The sequence below is a fragment of the Helicoverpa zea genome, chromosome 2 (genome assembly GCF_022581195.2).
Source record: "Helicoverpa zea isolate HzStark_Cry1AcR chromosome 2, ilHelZeax1.1, whole genome shotgun sequence".
Taxonomy (NCBI): Eukaryota; Metazoa; Arthropoda; class Insecta; order Lepidoptera; family Noctuidae; genus Helicoverpa; species Helicoverpa zea.
The window spans coordinates 10,352,905-10,380,389 of record NC_061453.1 but is presented as its reverse complement, the minus strand read 5'-3'; the positions used below and the strand labels follow the sequence as shown (position 1 = coordinate 10,380,389).

Here is a 27,485-nt window from a genome sequence, read left to right as displayed (position 1 = left end):
AGGAGTTCTTCAAGTAGGTACCATACATATGATTTAGCTTCAGTTCTTCTTTCAATAACTAGCTACAATTAGTAGCAACAATGGCATATGTCGAAGGAATTAATTTATAACGCCCTGCTGTGGAATAATTGGTCATTAAGTTCTAGGAACATTAATTTAGGTAAATAAATCGTAATTACCGCTTACGTTATATTAATTATTGTGGTCAGTTCTTGTTTACGAAATCGAACATATATTTTAGCGTTTTGCGTTTATTTTCTATTGTAAACACGAATATTTGAGGGCACTAACCGAAATGTATTTGCAAATATTGACCAATACGTAAATACATACATGAATTATTCTAAATAACAAACGAAAAATACAAAATTATTATCAATACAATATGTGTTTTATATTTTTCATTCCATTTTGTCCGCTCGCTACAGGCACTAGGCCCTTCAAAGTAATGCGTCACAAAATGAAAATCTTCTCACGAAGATCAAAGAAAAAGCTAAGAAAATGTCGTGACGCGAACAATAGACGACATTACCGAAATGAGAGACACTAATAGTATTGCACCCGACTGCTGGACGTCGCTTTACGTAAATGAATTAGCTGGAACAGATGTTATCTTGTTATTAGGAACTTATATTGTTAGTAAGGTATGTATGGGTATGAATCTAATGCAAACTTATTGCGTACTATCTTTATAGTGTTTTATCTGGATGATTTACGGTAAAAAAAGATCAGAAGCAAAAAAATAAACATCACAATTTGTTCAAATTTAGTATTTTTCTATCGTAAAAATAAACTAAAGCTGATCTTGGCTCGCGCACCGAAAATATCGGCAACTCAGAGACGGTGGGCGTTGATTACGCGAGCCCGAAATAATATTGTGAATGGACGAACGAGAAAGCTTACGTTCATTTATAAAATTAAGAGTTTCCCCGCGTGTGAAAAACTCACGAGATGCATTCACTTTTGACGCCAACGCAATTTTATTTCGTGATTTATTAGTTTTTATTTTGGCTTGTTAGGAGCGTTGGCCGCGAGTGTACATTCTTTTATTTCCGAGTTCAAAGTACCAGTTTTTATGATGTAGAAATAAACAGAATCACAATTGAAATTCTAGACGACGTTCATAATGATGTGATTTGGAATCGATTGACTGTAAGGCGACCCAGCTCAGATGACCGCGATCTTTTGTTTAAGGTTTTCCATATGACCGAGATGTGTCATATCAAAACGATGCAATATTGCAATGAAAAGAATCGATGTCTTTCGAGTTGTGTTTGTAATCTCCAAATAGACACAATCGTATAGCTTTCATCGTTTTGACACAAAATTATCTGTCTCTACGATGGCTGGTTCTTAATAATTGAAAATTGACAATATCTTCAAAGTTGAAAGAATATTATTTGGTATTAATATTGAAAACAATACAGAATAGATATTACTAACAGTCCGACCTTGTTTCTTATAGGTATTTAGGTATATTGGATGACAACGTAACAGCTTTCAGGAAATATTGGCGCGAAACGAGACCGACACTTGCCGGATATATTACACTGAGCCTCTACGACATATTAATATGTTGAAAGCTGTCTGCTTTAAACAGTTTTTGTTCCCACACATAATGTTGTTTTTGCCTACGTTTGTTCAGCGCCTAGTATTACTCAGGTCGTTAGAGAAATATTGGATATATGTATGCGGCAAGTCATTATGGTCATACAAATGATCGACTGCATTTTTATTCTAGTGATTGCAGTTTCTTTTGATGAGAATGGAATAAATAGAATCAGCTAGACAATAGTGAGGAAAAAGTTTAAAGATTAATATAAGTTTAAGGACTATTCATTGACAAAAAAAAAAAACGATTATTGGTTTAAAAAAAAAAACAAATGCCATCTTTTCATGACCCCAGTAGAGAATTCCGCCATAGACAATACAGAAACTGCATTGTCAACTTAATTCTCTATGTCTGTCAGCACCAAAGAGGTTGCAATCATGAAGATACGATATAAATACGAAGTGGGACAAGCAGAGCTATTGACCGTTAGCAAGAGGAGCGAGATAACGCCACGTCCGTAACAATGAATAAATATTTATATTATTGTTATTTGCGAATGTTGGGCTTGTAATAATAGAATGCCACAGCTGAGATGCTTGTAACAGCTGTGTTTTGTAATAGTGAAGTTAATTAAATCTTTATTGTTTACCATCACGGTTTTTGGCTATAAAGACATCCTGAAATGAATTCATCACAGAAAACCAAGTACTTCTAAGAATTCCATGGCATTACTGTGACTTAGAATTTACTATGATATTTCCAAGTAGTGGGTTTAACTGCAGTTAGCCGATTGATTGCAATTACGTATTTACGACTTTCGTCGACTTCAGCGTATTTCCGCTGACCTATCATTTACTACTCATTGAGGTTGTCTAGAAATTTATAACTACTAAAAAATTCCAACACTTACCGTATCGAATTTTCTCACGTTATTTAATTATCAACATTTCCTGATATATTATGCGGTAAAGGCTTTATTTTTTTATTTTATTTGATGTCGTACGTCGTGTTAGTTCGCGGCACTTATGAAAAGTGTCGCGTTGATAAGAATGATGAACGATGTAATATCTGGGAACAGTTTTACAGAATATCGTCGTCGTTGACGATCGGGTTGGCGTGTACTTGTGGTAACATGTTGTTATATCCAGTCATCTTAGACTGAGAGGTACATAAAGTTACGTATAGGAAAATGTTATGTGTTGTCAAAAATCTAGATACAAAGTTATAAGTACAACATAAAAGACAGCTAGCTACAAAGTTTCGTATTAGTAAGTACGACTAGGATAGCATAAATAATTTGTAACGTGAATGGCTCTTTTTGAACTAGAATAAAATGCAAGGGTCATAAGCTTTTCTTACCTAATGTACCTTCAGCTTCATTTTGCAAATGACCTATAAGTATTTTCTCATTCCTCCTATATGTACTTATAGACTAACAAACCTGCTGATCCTATTAATCACATCCTACTTAACATTCAAGCGAGAAACAAAGAACGATCAAATGGATCAATTTGACGTGAGAAGCAACACACACGTGCCAAATGACACAAGCAAATGCAGGTGTCCACCAAGACATCTTTCCTTGGCACTGTTGGTGCAGCGGTGAGCTCACGGAGGATCGACTTGCATGGTAATCAGGGCTGCAACTTAGTAAGGACTTGACACGTGTACATGTTCGATTTTGTCTTGAGTGGTGAAGGCAGATTTCTGAGTTTGGTGGTGTTTACTTAACTGTGTACTTGTCATCATTCTACTGCCTTTTGGCCATATTTTTTTTAATCAGCACCGTCTTCTTTTATACTTACTTTTTGTCTGGTGTCATGTCACAGCTTAACCACTTACATACACAAGAAAAAAAATTTCTTTACATACTTAATACAAATATGTACGTATTTATTGATGCGAATTGTTGCCAACAACAAAACCTTGTTACAAACAGTGGACTGTGCCTATTGTATTAGTTGGACAAAGCATTGGATAAAGAAAATACGCCTACGAGAAAATGTCGTTAAGCATGCATAGCGCTGATTTCTCTTTCTACAAGTAGTTTTGCATATGCTACGAGTATATCTACATTTCATTGGCCATATTACGAGACGATATGTTGATACTTATAACACAATGATTCATATTGTTTTACGTTTTCAGAGGTAATAAAAAGCTTATTTGAAAATACATTTGTTTCGTGGAGATTGGAACAGAAGCGCATTGGGATTCATTTCAAAGAAATTTTTGTGTCGTTTTTTCAGTCGCTTGCTCATCCACGTGGGAGAAAATGTTGAATGAATTTTTCAGACAACGACTCATATTTTGAACACAACGAATCATGTTTTAAAAATATACACGGATATGGAGAACGAAAGTCTCAATTGTCATGTATTTTAGCATGAAGTTTTCGAATATTTGTCATTTTAATATGTTTTTATTAATCGCGTCTTATGTATTTTTCACCTGAGCTATTTTTACCCTCCAAAGGTGCATTTGCCTTTAATGATTACGCTACCAAATTTTCCGTTCTAAGGCCTAAAGCCCGCCGTTTATTTTCACGCATCAATTAGTTCGCAACACCGCCCACTTGGTTGAGAGCGTGTAAAACCAACTAAAACATGCATAGCTCGCACTCAACATAGTTTGGCAAAGTTCTCATCGGTTCACAAGTTGTCTATGGCCCACTAACTATTTATAACGTCAACATGCACCACTTCACTACTCAAAGCACTGGACTATTTCATTCCATTACGCATACTGGAGGCATTTTACGAATGCATGCAACGTGCAAAAAAAAATCCATAGTTTAAAAAAAAAACACCGCGTATTTGGTTTCTTTTGCGGCCATTCCAAATATCCTATCTATCCATTGTTTTGCCTACAAGAGATATAATATTGACATAAGCCCTATACAAATAATGTCAAATATCTGATAGAATATTATGAACGACTGTTAAGTGACATGCAAGGTATCGTTATTGAAGATATCGAGCGTACGAAAGGTTTCTGTGAAAACTAGGTTTAAATGCACTATAAAGTCTAAAATGGGTGTTATTCCCGCATTCATATAAGGTGCTCAGAGATCGTTGAATAGAGTTTACATTCTGGTTTTGGAAGTGGTTGATTGCTAACCTTTTTGGTCTTACACCTGTATAGTTTGAAAATTTGTTGGTCATTTACTGGTTCTTGGATCTTAAAAGTTCTTACATCTCAACGTGACAAAAGATTTTCTCAAATATCCCCGTCAGACATATGAAGGCTATAAAACGGACATTAATCGCGTTAATACAGCAAGTTGCACCATTAGCACATTTGTTGGGACAATATATCTTCGGAACAACGCAAGGAGCTGAGTTGTTAAGGCTTCCTTATCCTCTTGTTTTAGACACACTTCTGACTATTCAACGATTCAGAATAAACCTTATTTTTCTGAGAATTTAACAACTAAAACTGTTGGATATTACAAACGAGTTTTATTGAAATATCAAAGTGAGCACCATTACCAATAAAATCTATTTTTCGAAGAATTACGTTTTCAATACAGGTAACATTTAATATAACGGCAGGTTTCATAGTAAAAGTAGGGCAATTAAGCCGACACCTCGGAACGGGGCGCGTTTGAAAAATCACCGCTCACTGGCTCTTAACTGGCTTTCATTCAGCCATGCGTCTTGGGAAAACTAAGAATGGAAAATAACTGATTCTTTCATGTTTCATATATTATTTCAAGTGTGATGATAAACAATACCGTTGTTTTTACAAAAAAAAAAACATAAACAAAGGTTTGTGTTTAGAACATTTGAATATAAATCTTTAACACGAGTCAAACGTCTGTTTTACATTTTTATAATCACAGTATATTTCCCTGTTGTGTTTAATGGTATATATTGTTCTAAGAGGCTTTGTATGGAAATGGAAAATTTCAGGAAAATAATAATATGTTTTTATCAAAACAGGAGTTTCCATGAATTGGGAAAAACAAAGCATGTATTTGTTTCGTAAATTTTATTAAAATTGCAGAGTTTCCTCTCTATCCTGGCAACAATATACCTTTAACAAATGTCATTTACCGTATTCATCAGTAAAGTATACATACGGTGTACTTCTCATCAATTCTGACTTTCTCCAAGACTACAAGACAGGAGAAACAGTTGACCCTCGTGTTTGTCTCATCATCCTGGCTGGCTGCCAGGTCGCTTTCTCCGTTGGTACCAACTTTATTTGTTCCTTCATCTAATGTACAGTCGAAGATAATATCGTAATTCAACAGTCGGCGAACACTTACGCACTAATTCTTTCGAAAGCTTTTGAAGAGTGATTCATCTCGCCATAGAAATAGAGAAGTCTTAACTGTGTAGGAACTGCTAACTTTTAGATAAATATACCGAAATACGTCTCTGTGTAAAATAGGTTTTTCGAAAATAGCTGTGCAATTTTACCCACTGAAGCGTAACTCGCGCAAACATTTTTCCACTGCTACTACTACTACTGTTAGTAATTCCTGTATGAAATAAGGGCAAGAAGTTATAATTAACACACATATTATTTGAAATCCGTAACCAAACCTCATAAAAAGAATTATAGTCATAGCTACTGATAATTATCATACCTGCAACACTATGACCAGTACCCAGTCCCCGCTCGCATAATGTTCGCGCATTATCAATATTGTTCCTGCGAGTACGCGCATATTAATTGAATGCGTTCATAAATAATGCAGGCGGGATTAAACGTAAAACTCGTGTTCAAATGTTGTGCTGTTTGCTGCAATCCGATTTAATATTCTTTGTTGGTTTGATGAGAAATTATTGTTTCCATTTGTCGTGTATTTTTATATACAGACACCTTATTTAAAGCTTCCTTCCTCAGATAATGGAGTTATGTAACAAGCTTACAAGTTAGAAAAACTTAAATATGTCTTGGTTCCTGATCTTTTTGTGCACATATAGTAGGCATAGAAGATGGTTCAAGATAATATTAAAAAATGCCAAGATTAATCAAGATTATTTTCACTTGCTGCTGCACTTTCATAAATAGCTTGCTGCTGCTTAAATCATGAGTCTTTTGTATTACATAAGTGTAACGGTAGAATCAAAGATGAATTTCAGCCTAAAAACAGACCACCACAGATTTCATTCGCTACATTCCAACTAAATGTATAGGGCAGTACAAATTAACACAAAAGGCTCTTCACCATTAACGAAAGTCTTTCATTCGCCTCCATTAAAAGACAAAGGCTGATATGAATGACGGTAGCTCCGGGTTAATGACGCCACGGTTAATGACGGAACAGATATATACGTACGATACTTAATTGAAAATCGATGCCTACCTTCTAGAATATAATAACGGACTTTTTATCCACTCTTTGTAGACTGATTTTAAATGTAGAATGGAATAATTGGTCCTATGATACCTACGTGTGTAATTTGGGAAGGTTTTATCGAACGGTAAGTTTGTAGTTTATATTTAGACTCTAGTTGAATGAATCATGACGTCTATGACGTATTTTCAACGGCAGGTAGTTCAGGAGACTATGAATAGATCTTGGGCGAGCTTTGTAAAGTTAAATTTTAGAATGAAATTATTACAAAATGAAGTCCAATTCACCAAAGCTAGTGGAAGAGTCCTTCAATTCGCGAAACAGATAACTAAGTGTACATTTCTGGAGTTAAATCTAGATTCAGTTGAAGTTTTAAGAAGATTTACCGTTTCCTCATCGGAAAGAGCTTTTACGTGACCACTAATGAATTTGCAACACCCCACAGCGCGGTTGCCATGGCAACGGTGCTGAAATTCTAGACGGTTACTTGTATATTCCAATCAACATGATTCTAGAAGTTTCCAAGTAAATTGGCCTCGGGTTTCAGTCTAACCAGATGCGACTGAATGTCTGATATATTCATTACGATATGAAATGGATATCAGATACGTTTTCTGCAGATATTTGTGTTTTATACGTTTTGTATTAGTATTATAAGACTTGCGAATTTATTATTGAACATAGTTTTAGACTGTTAACTGAGTCAGTTTTGAGAAAATTCTAATTATGTTATGTGATTTAGAAGACGTTTTGAAATAATTAAATTAAGAATATGTTAGTGTAAATTTTAATTTTAAAATTGGTAATTTTTTAACAATACCTAAGTATGAATATGAAGTATTCCTTTTGCCATAACTTCGCGGAAAACCTGGTCGTGATGTGACGTACTTAGCAAAGCTTATAATAGGAGTCATTTTCAAATAATTAGCATATCGTCGTTAGCATTAATACGGAGAGAGCGTCGCTGACGGCCATTGAATATTTTATATACCGCCGGTCACTTGAACAGGCTGATTAGTTCAACCTTATTCAAGAACCAATGTTTCGCCATTTCAGGAGATCTTGTTAAACGAATATGACGTTTATGACAATGGGAACAAAGACCAGTGTTCTGTGTTAAAGCAATTTCTCAAGACACGAAAGGTATTTGCAATATTGAGATGGAAATAGAGTCTTCGTTAACGGCCCACTCCTAATGTTTCCTGTTTTAGGGCAAGCACGCGACTCTAATAGGGTTTTGAGATTTTAGTTCTGGACGGCTCGCTGCTTTAATATTTCGTCAGCGAAATTCCTTTGTTCGACAATTTGTTTCTTTAGAAAGACAGCTTTCAAAATGTGCCTGAATTATGTGCGCAATGGATGTGAAATATCCCGTTTTCATCGTTTAAAAAGTTCAATTATTTAAGTAAAGGATAGAATTAACTCAACGTTTTTTGATCTACATTAACAAGTAACACGTAATTATCCATTTAATTGCCGCGTGACTAGCGGCAGTAACACTGTCGTTGTATCTGTAACTGCCTTTATATTACGTTTTCATTACAAATCGTAATGACTGCGTTTAAAACTGAGTTCGCTGATAAGTTGGGCCATTGTATAGGTTTAATTACTGAAGATTTGGGTTAATAAGTGGCGTGTCGGGGTGGTATCGATCGTGACGTGGTTGTTCCGAGACCGAACCGAGATTGACGTGATGGACTGGGCATTCTATATGCAGCTGTAACGTAAAACTGGCCAGAAAACTGTGAGATAGACTAAGAATGTTTGTAACACAATTATATAATGATGTTTGTGCAGTTCATAAAATTGAGTGGTCTCAGTATTCAACAGCAAGTACAATTTTATTTGTTCAGATATAAACTGCCTACGGACCTAAGACAGATATACTAAGGATTTGGCTCGACGAATGCTTTCTCTCTATATGTATGGTCCGAACTTGACGTGATCCGTGATGGATGACAGCGAGCTATTGCTGACTGAAGTTTGTCAGGATTACACGAAGTTTGAACAGCGTTTTCGCCCGATTGTACCTGACGTGAATTATACGGACCTGCACCGTTTGCCTGCCAATAAATCAATCGTTTGCTAAACATGCCAATTGCCTCAATCTGTCGATGTGCTAAGACCATTTTGGTGTGGGTTTGTCTAGGAACTATTTATGAATAAAGTATAAGAAGCTTATTGGCACGAGCCGCTGCTCACTTAACTTTTCATCGCTCTTTATACTTTTAGGCACAAGGCCATTCGATAAACTGTTTAAGTAGGATGACTAAGTTTGCGCATTTTTTATTCAGTGTTAATAAAACCTCAATCTGTATCGGGCGCTCTTCCAAATCACGTACGAAAACATGTTGAGTTCACAAATTGAGATTCTGCGGTCGTCGGCGACTGTACTCGGGTATTATTTTGCATAATCTCGCTGTAAAGTGTTATTAGTCGGGTGGCACCGGCGTGTCTGCTGCACTTGCGACCAAAAACTCAACTAAGTAGAAAATCGGATGTCTGCGGCGACCGCCGACCGTAACCTGATCCGCAATCACAACTAATTTAACTCAATCAACGAACGACAGCCCTTGACTGTAACATGATTACTGCTCATTAAACCAGCCGGAGCTTTATAATTTGATATCTACTTGATCACGAGCAAAGATAAAGAGCTTTTAATGAACGTCTGCATAACTTTTGTAGGTACTGTTGAATGATAATTACTGATAAACTGCATCGTTAACACCAGCAGTGAACTGTCAATAGAAACTAAGTTAGTTATGCTGCGGGCGGAAACAATTATGATTTTCACTTGACAATCAGTCGTGCCGCTGTCGGCCTGTGGTAATCACAAGTGCACTAGATTTGATTGGGCGAAAATTGTTCGCGAATGCACTCTCGAAATAGGGCAATCCACCCGCAGAGACAATTGAAATAAAACGTCAGTGCAGCCGGAACGGGCAATTGTAAAAAGCTGGAAGCGAATTTCGTGTCGCGCTAAATTAATTCTTATTACAATTTGGCGAGGATCGTTTTAGCTTTGGCACGTTCCGCGATGATGTCATTTCAGCGCGCAGGTCAAGCGCCTACTTCGTACCGCAGGTTCTTCTTTTTGTTCCCGCCGCGAAGTTTTATTTTAAATCTGTAGCTCTAACGAACCGAGCTCTTGTTGCATGCGACAGGGCCGCGCGTGCAACTGTCATTTTAGCCGTATTAATCGTTATCACTTCTCGGCACAATACTGCATTGTCGGGCTTTTTCTTGGCGATTTTATTATTGTCGTTTAATTGCCCCGTTGTATATGATGTCGAGCACATATTTAGTGAGCGCGGTGTGGGTGCGGCGCTCGTGCGGCCGCGGCGGGCGCATTGTGTTCTTATGCCGCATACATTAGCGTGCATTCTCACGAACGGAACCCGTTCCTCGGCTCGGCCGCGCTCCTATCTTGTTGTTCCTTTACAAATCTGCGTGCCTCGTATCGCTTAGTTGACTTTTTTGCACGGTTCGACGTTCAAAAAACTCCGCCTTGAATCGAACATGCCGCGGCGTCTGGTTGCCATGCGCCGTACTGAGCACTAAAACATCGGTTATATTGTCCGTCGCTCAATTAGACGAAGCAAATGTTAAATCCAGTGAAATGACAGCAATAACTGTCGTGTTGCGTTTTATTATAGAAAGCTTGCCGCAGCGATGTTAAAATTTATCGTTCCATTGTCAATAAGAGCTCGGCGCGGCGCGGCCATAAAACAAGCTGCTGTGTAAAGGAGTGCTCAAAGTGACGCTAATACCGCGCTGTATTGCGTAGTATACAAGCATCTAATACGCAAGAATCACTCGCCTAGACTCTAAGCCTGAGGCATGAGTTCGCTAAATCGGACCCTCGAGAAAATAAAATTAGTCATAGTAGTTCAATTTGTCGTTTGATACAACGCAACACCAAAGGAGATCATATATTTTAATATCGTACTTTCTGTTAATTTCCCAACAAAATTCGGAGAAACTTTTAATTCTTTGAAAGCTTTTTAAAACCCGTTTGACTCTTTTGGCGCGAGCAAAATGAGCTGTCATATATCGCACGTTACAGCCGTCACTTTGGCCGGTCCTCAAGTCTTAAGTTAATACATTCGCGCTAATTGTGCGGCAATCAAGTCGCTTATGTTAAGTGTAAGTTATACCGTGTAAGCAGCATGTGCAAACGTTCTCGAAATAATTTAATGTGTGCGGTGCGGGGTAACGACACGGGGCGTGCTCTGACGCTAATTTCGCTTGCGTCGTCGTCGGCGCGAACGCATATAACTCGACCAATTTAGAATTGAGCGGCGTGTTCGGCGCGCCACGCCATACTGTCTGCTACACGACGCATTTGTACGTCACCACTTGATGATTGATTTGATGTTTGAGCTTTTATTTTTTTTAAAAGCTCATACTATTTAGTCGTGGGCAATAAACTGTCCAACATTTAACCAATGGTCATTCGGACAGTTCCACGTGTTTTGAATACTCCCTATGTCTTCGTTCCATCGGACACATCGAACTTTGTTCAACTACCTATATAAATAAGCTAATTTATTTGTACAATACATAGTATATACTCGAAGTATATATATTTACGGAACATGTTTTATATGATTCTGAAGGATTTTTTTATTAATTACCCCTTTTTCATTTTTCCAGGTAATTTTGGAGTAAAATAACAAAGTACCTAAGAAGCATCTGTGAGTAACGTGTCAAGTTCGAAGTAAGCGATGATTTGCATGCTATACAACAGTAACTGATTGTAGATTATATAAATTATTGAGCACGGTCTACTAAGCGCCATTACTTTGTATTATTTTATAAAGGCATAAAGGCAGTTTCCATGCAACACTGCAGTTACAATGATTTATTATAGCTGCTATGCAAAGATAGTAAACTATATTATTATAGTTCTGTAGCTGAACATGCACTATGGTAAAGATTATTCTGAAATTGCCTTATCAAAGTATGAATGTATCTTGTGACGTAGGTTTGGGGAAATAGCAATTTTCTCTGTCACAGGAATATGAATGTGGAAACTGGCATTTTTGTCTGTGTTATTTATTCAAATGGTTTAGTTCGGCGATATTTAGTACCTACTAGTCGAAATTAGGACTAAGACACCATGCAATAGCCGTCCACCGACTTTTTTTCACACGGGATTCGTTGCAATAGTGTTCAAATCAGAAAATATCATACATTACTCAAGAAACCTTAACACAAATAATCCCGCATTCGCACAAGCATCCATAATACCCAACCTATTTAAGTGTCACTTAACAAAATTTCACTTAAAACGGTCCGATAAATCCTGCGAACGAATATACGTGTCACCCAGGGATTTAATTAAGAGGCCTTAAGTGGTGTAATTAAAGGCATCGCTGGAAGAAAGGCGCAGTAGGTATCCCGGACTCCGGGATTCCACGATCCCGGGACCCCGGGAACGTTCGCGACAGGTGTGAACCGTATATGGAATGTTATTTATGTTGGTTAAGGCATTTTTGTTGTGTGCCAATTAAGATTGTTCACTCATTATGTTGTGAGACATGGTGTAGCGATTTTGTTTTATTAGTTTCAGGTGGGGTCATGTCATTTTATACTTTATATCGGGGTAATCAAAAACCGACTGGTAAGGTCGGTTTTTGATTAGGTTTTTTTTTGGCTTAAAAAGTAAACTTGCATCGATTTTAGTTATGAAAATTTTATTAATATGTAAATATCTAATTGTTTAAGAAGGTTATACATAATATAAGATGATAATATGTTAAATCTAACACAGTCATTATAATGTCAAACATATTCATACGCCTCTACGCTACAAGCAATGCCGTAGCACCGTAGCACGTAGCATCCTCGTAGGCCGCTACGATCGATGGCGTAGAAAACAATTTTTCATCAGCATTCATTATTTCTGTCTTAAATCCAAGCTTAGGTTGTAGTTAAAAACAACATTTAGTATTCAACATCAAGCGATTTTAATACATAGGAAAATCCCTTATTTTCCTTTTGCCAGCAGTAAATAATAAAGCTAGGCTCTCGCTCAGTGTACATATAGACTTATGTACTTACGCCTTGTATACTCGTTCGATAGCGCAGCTTTGTCTTTCGTGTCCTGTGCAGAACTATCCGTTGTCGCTTACGCTTATTTTATTTTATATGGAAGAAATAGACGCTTGAAATATTTTGATCATTTATTTAGACCTATATTTTTTCGTTATATCATATACTCATACTCCGAGCCTTTCTCCCATCTATGTTGGGGTCGGCTTTTTTGTTACCTATATTAGGCTTTCTTAGTAATTCAAGAGATACATATAAAGATATCCTGAGGTTGTTTTTTTTTTGTTTTCGGAATCGGAAAAAAATCGAATAAAGCTTTCTTATATGATAAACATGGTCAATTATCCTGTAGATTCTACTGAATGATAAGAAAATTATCTGTATCATTAATTTTCTTAGAAGAGATAGTAGATATGTATTCTAGGCACGTGTAGACAGATATACATATAGACAGGTATAGATGACAACTTAGAAGTCTGTGTATGTAATCTTATCATTAAAAAGTTGTTTATTTATTTATTTTAATTTATTAACTTTGGAACTTAATTCTTGTTTAAGATTCCTAATATTTCTTTTTCGAGAACATCTCGGAATAAATCCATTACATTAGCAGTAATTCCTCTAAGCTTAACTGAAGTACCTAGATTAAAGTCAGTCCCACCTTTACGAGTCTTAGTAATGGAATTATTACAAATATATCACCACTTCACAGACTTACGACAGAGCCTTATAATCCTCTTAATTCTACGTAGAATATAATTAACTCCAAATTATCATTTGGATATAAAAATGTAACATTATTAATAAGCATTAATAAGTACTCTATTGATATGAAGAAAAAGGTCAAAGAATGTTTTTTGAAGTATTTGACATTGAAGCTTTATTACTTTTATAAAAGTTACAAATATAGTGTACCCGATTTGATGATGATGATGTTCTCCTAGCCGATTATCGGCTACGGCGGCTGTTCTCATGTAAGGAGATTAGCCAACTGCGCAGGACATATTATAGTGCACGAGCATTTGCGCAGACACAGGTGCACTCACTATTCCTTAACTCTCATAGCCCGATGGGACGGCAATCCGACACGACCGGAAAGAGATCAGGCGCAGGACCGACATTTACGTGCTCTCCGATGCACGGGTGTATCAATCACCACCTTCCAGGCTCCGGGCTGCTATGTGAAAGTCTTCTAAAACCCACAAAGCGATTTCGGCCCGACTCGGGAATCGAACTCGAGACCTCGTGCTCAGCAGCCGCACTTGCGACAGCTAGACCAACGAGGCAGTTTACCCGATTTACAGCTTACTTAAAAAGTGAAAATTCGATATTACATATATTGAATGGTCTGTAGAGTTGCAAAATATTGCGGAAGTTCGTTATTCAACTTCTACTACTGTTTGCATTGTTCTAAATGGAGTACATTAGATATTACCGTAAAAAATAGGAATTTATTTAAAATAATATTTTTAACTCCGACAAAATAAGTTAAAATTATGCAAAGTGTTGTTTACCCATCATTTGTTTCTCATTTCCAACAAGAAAACAGGTAAGGAAGTATTACCATCAGCAACGTTTCGTTAGAGCAAAGATTTCCATTTGAATAAGATCATTTGGCCTCGCTCTTCGTATAGAGAATTTAATTAAATCTCTTGTCACAGGCAGAGAGCAAAAATGTTTAGAATTTCGGCACAGAGGGCCTGTCGCAGAATTTCCTATTCGCCTTTGATTTCCTTTGCTTGTTAAGTAAATACCTATGAATATTTGCAGTTGTGTTTTTGTTTTTGAGACTACATGCTAAAACTTTTAATCATTTGAGGAATGAGTATGTTCAATAAAGTTGGGTACTGGCAAATTGTGGGTAGATAATCGAAGAAAGTTTTTTATACGGTATTTAAATAAGAGGGACATGCATATCGACCATCTTTTGTTTATTAAACTTGGCGTGATTTTGCAAAGAGAAGATTTGAAATACGCGTATCAATTCACATACCAGGTGATGTTTGAAGCAAGTAGGGAGTTTTGTATATTTATTGGCTATTTAATCCGCGATGAAGATTACACGGATATATAAGGTGTATTACGATAACGATCAAGTAAGCTATTACGGGGCACTTCCCCGATTGCCTGTCAATATAATAACGAGCCGTCTTGTTGCCGACATCCATTTTCATATAGCAACCTCGACTTGCTTACAATAAATGTATTCAGTATGGATCTAAAAGCGGAACATGGGAAAGGGATGCCGTGATTCACATAAATAACTCAAGAACCTGTTGTTATTAATTTAAATTAAATATTTCAGCATCTGTACTGCATAATTTTTTGATCCCATTGGGCGATAGTCATTCACTAACACCTAATGCAAAAGAGTCACACCTAATTTCTTCGAATACCAACATTTCTCCTTTCTTTAATTTACATAATCCAGTGTAAAATATGATCTGTATACCGTATTATACGCTAATCTAATATTCATAAGTCCTTCCTCGCCGTACAATAGTCCGGATAATGTGACGCCCACTGCCGTGATATTCAACTTTCAGTAGCACACGGAAAGTTGGACAAAGTTGCCGCTCAACTAAATGAAAATTACCAGCATTGGTTTCCCGGTTGGTTGTTCATTAAAATTGTATTTCGTATAGTTGTGAAATGCTAATTATTTTTTGATTAGTTCACAAAAAAGTTTTTGTGAATCATGTTTCAACAATTGTAGTATTTTCTTTACTGTTCCGTCTGTCTATAGTAAACAAGCTTTTTATTCGAACACACATCTGACAATTTTCGTAAGCAAAAAATAATAAAAAAAAAATTATCGGAAACTCGGTAACCTCTGAATAGCACATATTCAACTTTTGCACTATTCAGCTTTCGAAGCGGGCTGCGGGGTTGGGGAAGTCCAATTAAAAGCTGTCTGGTCCTTTTTTTATGCAATATGCTTCGGTACGCGGATCTTCCTGCGAATTTACGTCATGTTTTGCAATTTTTGCATGCTGGGAAAAGGCTAGGCAGATGATTTTTCCATGTTATTAATAGCGTTGTTTGTGCAACGTCTGAACATTCTACGGACGTCGCAGCTAACACGTTTCTCATCTTGTGGACTTGATATTCCAATATCTGAACGCGACATTTCCCTTACATTTTGTCGTACATTTTCTGTTGTTCTTTGTCTCTTGTCTTTTGTCTTTATGTTTTGTGTTTCATGACTGTTATTTAATACTTTGTTGAAGGTGTGAGGGTAATGAAGTCGAATTGGAATTGAAGTAGCTATCGGATGTCTTTTGTTTATTTCATTTCTTTTTCTTGTATTCCTTTTCGCGTCCTTGAGTAGTACTGAAACAAATATGTTGAAATACTGATAGATAGAGAATAAAAAGTTAAGACGTAATTATTATCTTCTGCTAACAAAACTGTACAAAATACCCACTCTTTCAAGCTTTAATATCTATTTAGCTAGCTCATAGCTAATAATTGGCTGCGGGTTTCACGGCAATTTAACCTGCTTAACATCGATCGTGCAATTTGAGCTTTCCGGGCTAAGTATCATGACCGCAAGCTCGACGTTACACCAGATGCAGGTTAAAACTAACTGCATTCATTAATGCAGTTTGTGCATTGTTTTGAAGACAATTGTTATGAATATTTTTGTGGTATTTCTTTTTGCAAACAGTAACTCCAGCTTTGGTATTTGCACTTTGACCATCTTGACGTTTTTGAAGCTGGTCGATAAGATTCGTTTTCCCAACATAGCCAGTAAGATTAATTTTCTAATCAGCCAGTAAAGATGTAAAACATTTTTTTCGGTCAGAAACAACTGCAGATGTATTAAAACATTAAAAAAGTAGTAAATATTTATTTCTTTAAAGTTAAAACTTATTATTTTTTACACGCTTTTTATTAGCTTCACCTGTATGTTTGTATGTTTGTTTGTAACCGACTTCTTTGGGCGCGATTTTGACCCACTTTAAACGGCCAGATTTCGTTCAAACTTTGTAGATTTTTCCTTTAAATCTCGAAGGTTGTACAATATTTACCCGCACGGTTAGTGTAACTTAACCCGTGGCCTGCACTGTGCGACAGCAGGGAACGCATTAAAGGGTTACACGACACTTGTGATACTTGACACCTGTTTCTGTGTTACGCTTTGCCGTGTTTGGTACTCGGAATTTATTATTTGCACAATAATTATAGTAGATAGTATTTTGTGTATAATGTTGCTAATATTATGAAGCTGAATAGTTTGTTTGTTTGCATGAACGCGCTTATCTTTCGTAGTGATCCGATTTCTGAAATTATTGAAGTGCAAGATGGCTCTTTTATTAAGGCCAAAGTGCTATAAGGCTGAGGTTTCATATCTCACGATAACATCATTGTCAGTTTCGGATCTTTGAGTAATTCCTAATTTCGGAATTCCAGTTCTAAGCGAACGAAATTATAATTATTTTCGGGCATGTCCTCGTATATGGGCCCTGAGTTTGTCTTCAATTTTTATTTTCGCCGCCATTTTTATCGCTTTCTGCCTGTCATTGTGACGTCAAACCTGTTTCAGCCAACCCCTTACTTCCGATACGTAATGCGATCGTAACCAGATCGCTTATCGTCAGCCCGCACGGCAACACCATGCTACACCGTTGCATTTACCCATCAAGCAATAAACAACCATCTGCTCCCAACAATAAAGATTATAATGCAGTACAAATAACAGTCGTTTGAAATTACAGTGTATGTATTTGGTTCGCGTGTTTAGTTTTCCGATGTTTTATTGTCTTGATCGTCCTGATATTGTCTAAGAATGGCTTGCAGTGCATGTTTAGCTGGTAATCATAAAACTTTAGGGTCCTTACCTTATGTTTTTATGACGTTGATTTGCGAAAATGGTAACACAATTTTGGTCTTGCAAATGGCAAGCTCCGATTGGCGTTTAATTGCGGAACGTTTCAATTTTCAAATTCCTTTTTATCTTTGCTCTATTCCACAAGATTCGCTGATTCCATTTTTGAAAGTGGGTTGCTTTAAAGGTTTTATTCAGTGGCTGCTATCACAGACAACGGCAATTTCATTCATGTTTTGAATACTAATATGGTTACCAATCGACTAAATTATTCATACGCTATTTCAATATTTATCTAAAATTCTTCTCCCACATCACTAGATAAGGAAAGCAATAACAGTTATAACCGCAAATTTATACCGCTACATACAGGAATACTAATACTCTAGTTAAAATTAAACGTAGCAACATTCGTGATAATCGCAGTTTGGCAGAGGCCCTCGACGCTAATGCTAAATGCTAATGTCACTTCCAAACGGTTTTACATAACTATTCAAGTGTTCCTATATACCGAAACACATATGTGACCAATCGAGTAGACGACCAACTTACATTGACCCGTAAGACCAAGACGTAGCCTAGGGGACTCGGGTCTGATTACACTGGACGTAGTTACCGAAGCGTAATAAAATATAGCTAGAACTAGTAGTGTACACTGTCTTATCCAGTGATCTAAACTAGTCTTAATCCTAATTGCTGTGCACTTAATACACCCATGTACGAACCTAATAGCCCTACATGGCCGAATATGTGAGACCTCTAATTAAGATTTGTAATTAGTTATTCATATGGGTTAACAGTAAGATAGATACTGCACTCAGAATAGTGCTTTTGCTTGTTTTTGCAAATAAAAGTTTAAAGTGATTCGTGACTCATAACGTAGTCTATAAATATTGCCGTCATAATAATGGAATTATTGATAGTCATTAATGCAATGCCTTTTGCAAATTCTGTCTTCGGTCCAATCGGCTGGTGGTCAAGGACTTGAAGATGAGTATTTTATGTTCATTGGCCCTACTTGTGCAGTCTGCAAAAAATCTTAAGGCTAGATTCCACAGCACTCTATTGTCTGAGACAGGTATATCCGTGAAATTGTAACCTTTGTGCGCGAATTCGCGATGACACCGATGCATTTTGGTGAAATCTCACCAAAGAGCATATAGGTATACCTTAATATTCTCTGTTATCCAAGTCAAATACAAACGAAATAGAGACGTATTTCGGTTCCCCACCCTCAGTGTATCCTACAACAACCCAGATTCCACTATAAAGGATAGTTTACAATCACTTACGTTCCGTTCTACGCCGGAGTTCGAACGTAGCCCGCAGTGATTTGTGAATCGGATCGTGTTACCGATTGTGACAAAAAGTCCACGACTCTGTTTGTAAGTTATTCGACCAAAGATTAGGATTTGTTCGGAATTCCAGCTTTTATATTCCGGATTCATGGAATTACTAAAGTTATTTTGTTAAGTGAATGAGTTCTTTGTTTTTTTTTATCGAATGAATGATTTGGTATTTATTTGAACGGCTGTATAATCTCAATTAAAGTTGTAATCTGTACGAGTTAGGAGAAATCTGGCCCTATAAAGCGCGCTATTCATGTCTTTACTTACGAAGTTGTAAGTACTTAAGCCTAGCTGAGTATCATTTTCCTAATGATTTTCCACGTATTTTCAGACATAGCTTAAAATAAAGTCAGGGCTTAAGTGATTACTTAGTTCATTCATTTTCTAATTAGTGCTAACAATTTCTAGCTATTGCATAAATACAGGATAATTACCGATTCCGATTTAACTGGTGTATGTTTAACAATTATCAAATATTTGTATTTAGTATCGGTTGCAATCAATGCGGACTTATATGAATGAGATATAATCAGCTATTTTCATTTGTGTTAGCATAAGTATCGTATTTAGTAGTCAATTTAGCTAATTACTGAGCTGAAACACTAGGCATTATTGAAAGAATATTTCAGCTCTGTAATTGTAAATAATTTCAATAAGAGCTGTTTGAATTTGCAACAGTAATTGTTGTTGATCCTGTTGATATTTAAGCCATTCTCTACTTCCAAACAACACATACACTAATCTAAACATAACTTCAAACTTTTACGATTTAAACATTTTTTTTTCCTATTTCTCACTATTGGGCAAAGGATTCATTCATAGACTTCAATCAACTAGGAAGCTATCAACATGCTTTATAAGAATAAAAACAAATGATACTATCTCCTGTTCCAAACCTTTATCGGCTATAGACAAAATACAGGGTCACCCTGATTGGGGACGTCTAGACGCGTATATAGGAACGTACGTAACGTGCGAGGGCGCGTCCGCCATTGTGACATATCGTATTGTGCGTAGTTTAGGTGACTGGCCACATCGTATATGCGGTGTGGTTACTTTATAACTGTGAATTCTGTGATGTCGATTAATGTATTTCTATTGTTTTCACGGTTCCAGGTGCAGGGTGATTATCCAGGAATATCTGTGGAAACTGTAAAAGTTATATTTGCCACTGACACTATTGTTTTTTAAATACGCAATCAACTGAATCTAAAACCAAGATCCTCTTGCAAAAACGAAGTAGTTGGTACATGACAGTACACGGCTGAAAATAACTCCCAATGGACGGTTTAATTTAAAATCAGTATTATTTAGAAGCACAAAGCGACCACTTCGGGGTAAACGCGCGAAAGTACACACGCCAGGGGTGGTCAACACGGGTAGACGCCACAATCACATATTGTGCTTATTTTAGAGGCCGGAGCCGTTCGTTTGTACAGTTGCCCATATTACATGAAATTTGTTAAAACGTAAACATTTGTACCGACGTGTTTATAGTCTGAAAAGTAAATAGAGGCGATCGCTCTTCGCATGCTTAATTAATCCTCGCTTTTTATTTGGCTTAATGCGAAATGTTATACCTAAACGTTTAAATGGCAACGATAGAAAATGTTGTAGAAACTGAAACCGTATTTTTCAAAGTACTTGTACTTTTACGACAGCTTGGTGCCGTCAAAACTTGCAATTGAATCTCTTGGGTCGCAGCGTTTATTTATTGCATATCTTCCAGTTTTGACAAGTTAGCAAAATTGACAGATAATATACAACCTAGTACCAAGACAACCTCTTTACTTTTTGAATTAAGAACTTATACTTCTCTTTTGTTTCCAAAAAGGAACTCGGTAACAGATAGTGCCTCGCGTGTCAGCGTCGCCTATATCATTGTCTATGCTATTTCAGACTCGCCACACCGCTCTACGTGGTGTTATGTGCCATAAGCTTACCGCCATTACGATTTGCATACGAGTAAAGGTATAATTTATTGTACAGAGAGCTCGTAATCTAGTCGTAAAGTAAGCTAGTTATGTTGATGTCATTAAGTTTGAGCTTGTTTGAGGAGTAAACATTACCTATTCTATGTTGTAGCTACTTATAATGGAGGGTCAAGTTAATATACTGAACATTATTTGTGGTTATGAAACTACGGGTCCTTTCTCGAAAACGCGGCCTCGAGAATTTCCATTTTATTTATTTTGTTCTTTCAGTAGCCAAAAAAGAGGTACATACTTAAGTATATTTCTTAACATACTTTTGTATCTAAGCGGATGAATTCTACAATATCATTATGATTCGAAAAAGATACGAATCCAATAACCTTTTTTGGCAGTCGGGAAAAAGGAGCCGTGGAATCGTAACAATTCCAAGAAAAAAGGGTTTTATTCTAGAAACACTTGACGGAAAGCACTCAGAAAACTCGTACAATTTGGCTAGAATGAAAAGTAAGGACATTATTTATTTGTAGCTACGTTTCTCTTTTCCTTTGCCTAGTAACTCAGTGGAGGAATTCAATTGTGAAAAGCTTCGTATCTAAATATAAAACAAATTACGATTCGTGACTATGAATGTATGAACCAACTAAGACCTTCGCGTACAATTTATTCTTTGGCAACACAAAGTGATGTTGCCAGGTAAGAAATAACTACTATTCAAATGTGTTGTGTAATAATTTATCCTTCCAATAGTATTTAAACGATGAGGATTAGCTACCTTTAATTGTCGATAGAACGGTTTGCATTTTAAAATATTCCTTGCGGCAGCCAATGCCAATTAAACTAACTGACTACACTTTCAAAGGATAATAGTCCTTTTGTGCAACAAAATAAGGTTTAAAAAGGCATTTCAATTAGTTACGTGTGTTATTCAGTGTTGCGGTGGTTATAATGCGGTATAATGATTTCGCAATGGGTGGTTAGAGTGGAAAAGCATGCAAGCTCCGATAAAACGATGATAATAAACTTTTTCTATGGTAATTCTTAACCTTGACTTTTATATTTCTTGGTAATATTTCTGAATTATGAGAACTTGTACTGTGATAGCTAGCGGCTTTTAATTATGGGAATTGCATGCTTGGAACCTTTTCTATGTCGATTTCAGCTTTTCCATGTTATCCTCATTTGGTTGATGGCCAGATGCTAATTAAGTAACTGAAAGAAAAAAGAATCAACGCCAAAGTACGCATCTATAGACTGGCGATAAAAAGGTTGGAGTAAAGAAGTTAGTAGAAATTCAACATGAATAAAATTAAGTTTGGAAATATAGCCAAGTAGATGAGAATTTAATTTTCAATAAAACACACATAGTTTTCATTAAAAATCCAAAAAGAAATTAATGTTGTTTTTGTTTAACAATTTCATTGTGTATTTTACAAAATAAAATTAATTATCTATGGTATGTAAATGTACAGAAGGTTAAATTGCAATTCGATGAAACAAAGATTTTCCGTAGTTTTAAATATTTATGAATACTTTAAATTAATTGAACGTTAACTTAATATTATACAGTTTACACTTCATTTTTAGGACGTGGGCATGCATTGCTTAAGATTAAGAAAATATCGAAGTAAACCATAAACTTATAATTCAATTTCTGATAGCGTTATTTGAGCTTAATAACATAAATTAAGGCTTATACCTACCATAAACAGATAAGAAAAGCCGAATAATAATAAACATAGGTGAGTTGTCAATATTTATGAGCTCAGTAATATTGAGATCGCGGATTGCATATGAATGAGAGGCATGACATAGCGTCGTGCGTGCTCTTCTTATTCCGATAATCTTGTCTATGTGTCATAGGATTATTAATTTTCCCGCGCATTTATGCTATAGAATTCTCTAGAATAATTTTATTGAGTGCTTAGAGTTCACAATGTGTAAAGGTAAATTTAATGTATATGAAAATCTCTAAAACTAGAACCAAATATATAAACATTGAAATATGAACTTAAATGCGTATTTCATTTCTGACGGGTAACTATTCAACAAACGTTTAGTAATGTTGTTCTTAGTTAAAATTAGTAGTAAACGAAATATTATTACAGTGCACAAATACTCGCTCGCTTGCACCGGTTAACACCACCGTGTTGATATTTACCATTCCCGCTGAGAGAGTTAACACACGCCACTTACCAATCTACTACTGATTACTACTACAGCTAGTTATTCCTACTAACGTGCCTCAAATTATACACCATTCTCCAAAAATATAATAATTAAACTAAAATAAACAATTACAAATGAGGTTTTATTCAAATGCAGAATCTAACATTTAAAACACTGGCCGAAAAGAAATGTCATGTTCCAAATAAAAAAATAAACACTCCACGTTCTCTTTTTAAAAGTTGTGTGCGCATCACACTTTTTTGTATTTTTTTCGCGCTAACGAAAAATTATAGTGGTCCATAAAAATGAAATTACTTTATATCTCGCCCGGAAAAGTCGACAAGGGAGCTGTAGTAAGTGTTTTCACATTTAATGAGCACCATATTTATTTATCGTTATTTCTGGGTGTTGCCGCTCTTTGCTCTTCACACTATCATTAACTGGATGGTGTACAAACATTAGGGGATAAAGTTCTCGCGCCATACAATTTGTACTGTACTTTAGTGAACGGCTTTCGTTTGCGGTAGTACTTCGCAACTACCCAGTGTTTGGATTAACTCTCTTTAACGTTTTGTTTTTGCTTGTTCTGAAAACACATTTACACTTTTGTTTAAACAAAATTACTCGTGTGTCGTAGATATTAGCATTGCAAAGTATTTTTTTGCGAAGATAATTACATATTATGAATTGGCTGGTGCATGCATTGGTATTCATTAATGATTTTACACGATAAACAGGCTTGTAAATCAAGTTATAGATCTCATTCATTAAAACCAAACAACCGGTAGGTATACTTTTAGATCCTTGCACATTTGCATATCGTATCGAAACCAATTTAGTCAATTGACATTCTCATGTTTACTGCTTCGGAAATAAGAATTTGTAAGTCATAAAATATAACAGTTTTTCTACAAAAATCTAGACTAGTTTGATATTAGTCACGAATGTGTTATTTTTATTGCTAAGTTATTGCCACACCTGTGCCACTCAATCTTGTAGGTTAAGAAATTAAGATAGGTAAGCGACAAGACATCATCAAATACTCGTAAAAAGAATTAATGGCGGATGCTGTTGACGTTTAATTTTATTGCGTTTTAGACAATTGGGCGGAATATTCATGAGTGGAAACTGTGTAAGAGGTGGTTTGGCCCACGCTGAACACGGGTGAAAATGTCAACAGATTGTGAAGACCAATCACGGCCCACGTGTAAATAAAATAGGCAAAAATATTGTAATCACTTTCCCAATTAAGATATACAAAGGTATATCCACGTAATATTTCAAATCTTATTCTATTATTTATACAATTTTTTTTGTGAGAACAGCCATACTGGTTAATTTGCACCGACTGGTGTACCGGAGACGGCTGTCACTTTTTCACAGCATCACACCTCCGTATACGATTCAGTTCGTCACCATTGTAAAAACATTTTCATCTTGCATGTGTAAAATAAAAACATTCAAAATACAAGTGTCGGTCGTTCAATAAAAAACAGTGATAGACGGCTCCAGAGAACAGCCTGAAGACGTTTTTATTTTAAGACACATCACAGCCGTTGAAGTAGTATCAATTTGTTACCAGTTGTTTTCATAGCAATACAACTTTTTACTACCACTTATACATTCACAAATGATTGATCGGCCAGTCGTTCTAAACTAAACCAGCAATTTACTGAGACAACTTTATTACCGATCTATTTGCCGTAAACGTGGTATTAGATTTATGACTCAACTTGAGTGTACGCTGTACCCACAGTGGCTACTATTTAGCTAACGGATACTAGCTGAACTGGGAACAAAACGGTGTAATAAATGCAGATTGTGGATGCATCAATCACTATTAAAACTATCGTCTAAGATCTTGTTAGTAAAGTGTTGGAAGCTATTTCGTGTTAACAATAACTGTTTATCATTATAAAGTAATATTAACGAGTGTAGGTGTTTGGTGGTAATCGCGGAGTGTGATTATTTATCCAGTTTACGTAATAGGTTGTAGATGTGGGTGCTCCGTGGCAGGCTCCGGGCCGTCTGCGGGCGCGGCCTTGTGCCGCCACAGCTGGCGGGCGCGCACTAATGCCGAACATTACATAAACCACTAATATTATTGAACCACATTACTCCACTACCTAACTTGCATTTATACTCCGTTTACACAGATACAGTTTCTGACATTAATTTAGATAGCTGTAGTTGAAATTGCTTGCAAGAACCCATTTTGCAATGAATTGCCTGTTTAAGTTTTTATTCGTACAATATAAATTGCACACGTAGTCGGCAACACAAAGTCTACCACAGCGGTTCTGAGAACTGAATAAAGTAAAATTTTTGCCATGTTTTATTTAAAAAGAACTGTCGGCGGCATTCAGCTTGAGTGTTTGTGCGTTCTCGTCTAGCTGTCACACAACAATGCGCCCGCGCAGCCTTGAACCTGTGCCGGCCGTCGCTCTCTTACACGACATTGTGCCAAATGTAATATAATATGTGTATGTGTTTATATAAGATCGTATATATTACTTTTATTGACGAAGCCAGTAAAAGTTAAAAGGTTTTCAACACTAAAATTACTTTTTTTCTTGCCTGGACTGAGTCCAAAGCAAAAAGCGTAATTGTAGTCAACGACACTAGTAATTGTCGGTTGTTTCAATAATTTGAAAAACAATTTAAAGCTTAAATATGCTATTTAATTCAAAAGAGTAAACTGCAAGACGATTTTTTACGTTTAAAATTGGTTAACATTTTAACTGTTGAGAAAAAAGAGTTTCACAAGTGACAATGCGAAGAATAAAAGGCACGTTAGGTCAACCAGCAGTTCCTATTAGGTGACGTCACAGTTCTTGCACAAATCAATCGATAGAACATTCAACCCTTCAATTACGCTGCGTCCTATGATTTTGCTAATTCTACCAGTAACTAGGCCGACTGTGCAAGTCGTAAATAATTTAAACCTTAATTGAACTTAGCTATCTAAAACTAGTCTACATTTTGTTTAGAAACATTATTATTTTGTCTTACGGATTTGGTTCATTTCGAATTGTTTATTTTAGTCAACAATTATAATATTTGGTACACGCATTTAAATTGAGACGAAGCCGAGATAAATTTAGATGAAGTTATTATCTAATTCACATTTTACGGTTGAAATTAAACTTCGTTGCGAATGATTTGAGCTGTCTAGATCAGATACAGAACTAATGAGTCATTCAAAGCTTATCTCATTGGTCACACCCAGTGATTAACCTATGTATAAATCACTCCATTACAGCACCATTTCATCGTGATGTTTATACACAAATAAATATGTTGGCGTACAACAAACCAGACTAAAGTTTTTACACACCTTATGCCAGCCGTAGTGTTGGACCAATTCCAAGGAAAATGTCGAGAGCGCGCTCAACAGTTCTGCTAGTTATCGATATTATATTATTTACTATTTACCAAACTAGTTTACCTAGTTAGAATTATTTAGACCAGAGGTCTAGAGGAGCGTTCATTAACACTTATCTCGCGTCATTTATTGTGTCAATGTGTCTTGTATTAGATACTGGGTTGATTTATCTAAACCACACGTTGACACCAGCTATTTATAGCGCTGAATAATGCTCTTAAGGTTGGCTGTATAACGGGAATATAAACTCAAAGGTAAACATGGTTTGTTGATCGCAATTCGCTAAAGTAAAGACAGTGTAAGTTTGCTTAGCTGCCTACACATAACCCTTGTTGTAATACCGCGAATTTAATATTCTTGCGATTTCCACGAGAAGCACGTAACTTTATTGAATCTGACCTTCACTAGAAAGAAAACTTTCTTTGCTCACCCATATTATATTTAGAGGACAGACCCATCAAAAAATTAGTAGCTTCAAAATTGACACCTCCAAACACCTTTCAGAATCAATAATCCTAGTAACAATTGTTGTAAATTTTTCATAACATCGAGTAAGTTAATAGCAGCAGTGATTAAGGCCTATGTTCGCAGCTTGAGAGGGACCCTCGTCACGGAGGACACCTGTCACGCGACCTCACTCCGCCACAATTTACCTTTGAACCCGTATTATGTAGTAATTGGAAATGAAGCACTACTTCACCCGCTGTTAGGCTGAGGTTTCTATGTTTATCTATGTTCTTACTATTATGTTTGGATATATCTGTTTTATGTTTTTCTCTGTTTCATTAATGGGATGTCATGCGATCGATGCTTCTAGGGGTACCCCCCCCCCTAATTTGCAATTGAATTATATTTCTTTGTGTTAGATTTACGATACTTATATTAACTCTGTCATCC

General features: G+C 36.2%; 1 protein-coding gene across 1 annotated transcript in view; it reads left to right on the top strand.

The window, feature by feature from the left end:
- LOC124642434 (division abnormally delayed protein) overlaps nucleotides 1-27,485 on the top strand; it is a 96,933-nt gene that overhangs the window by 37,563 nt on the left and 31,885 nt on the right. The gene's annotated exons all lie outside the window — the stretch shown is intronic.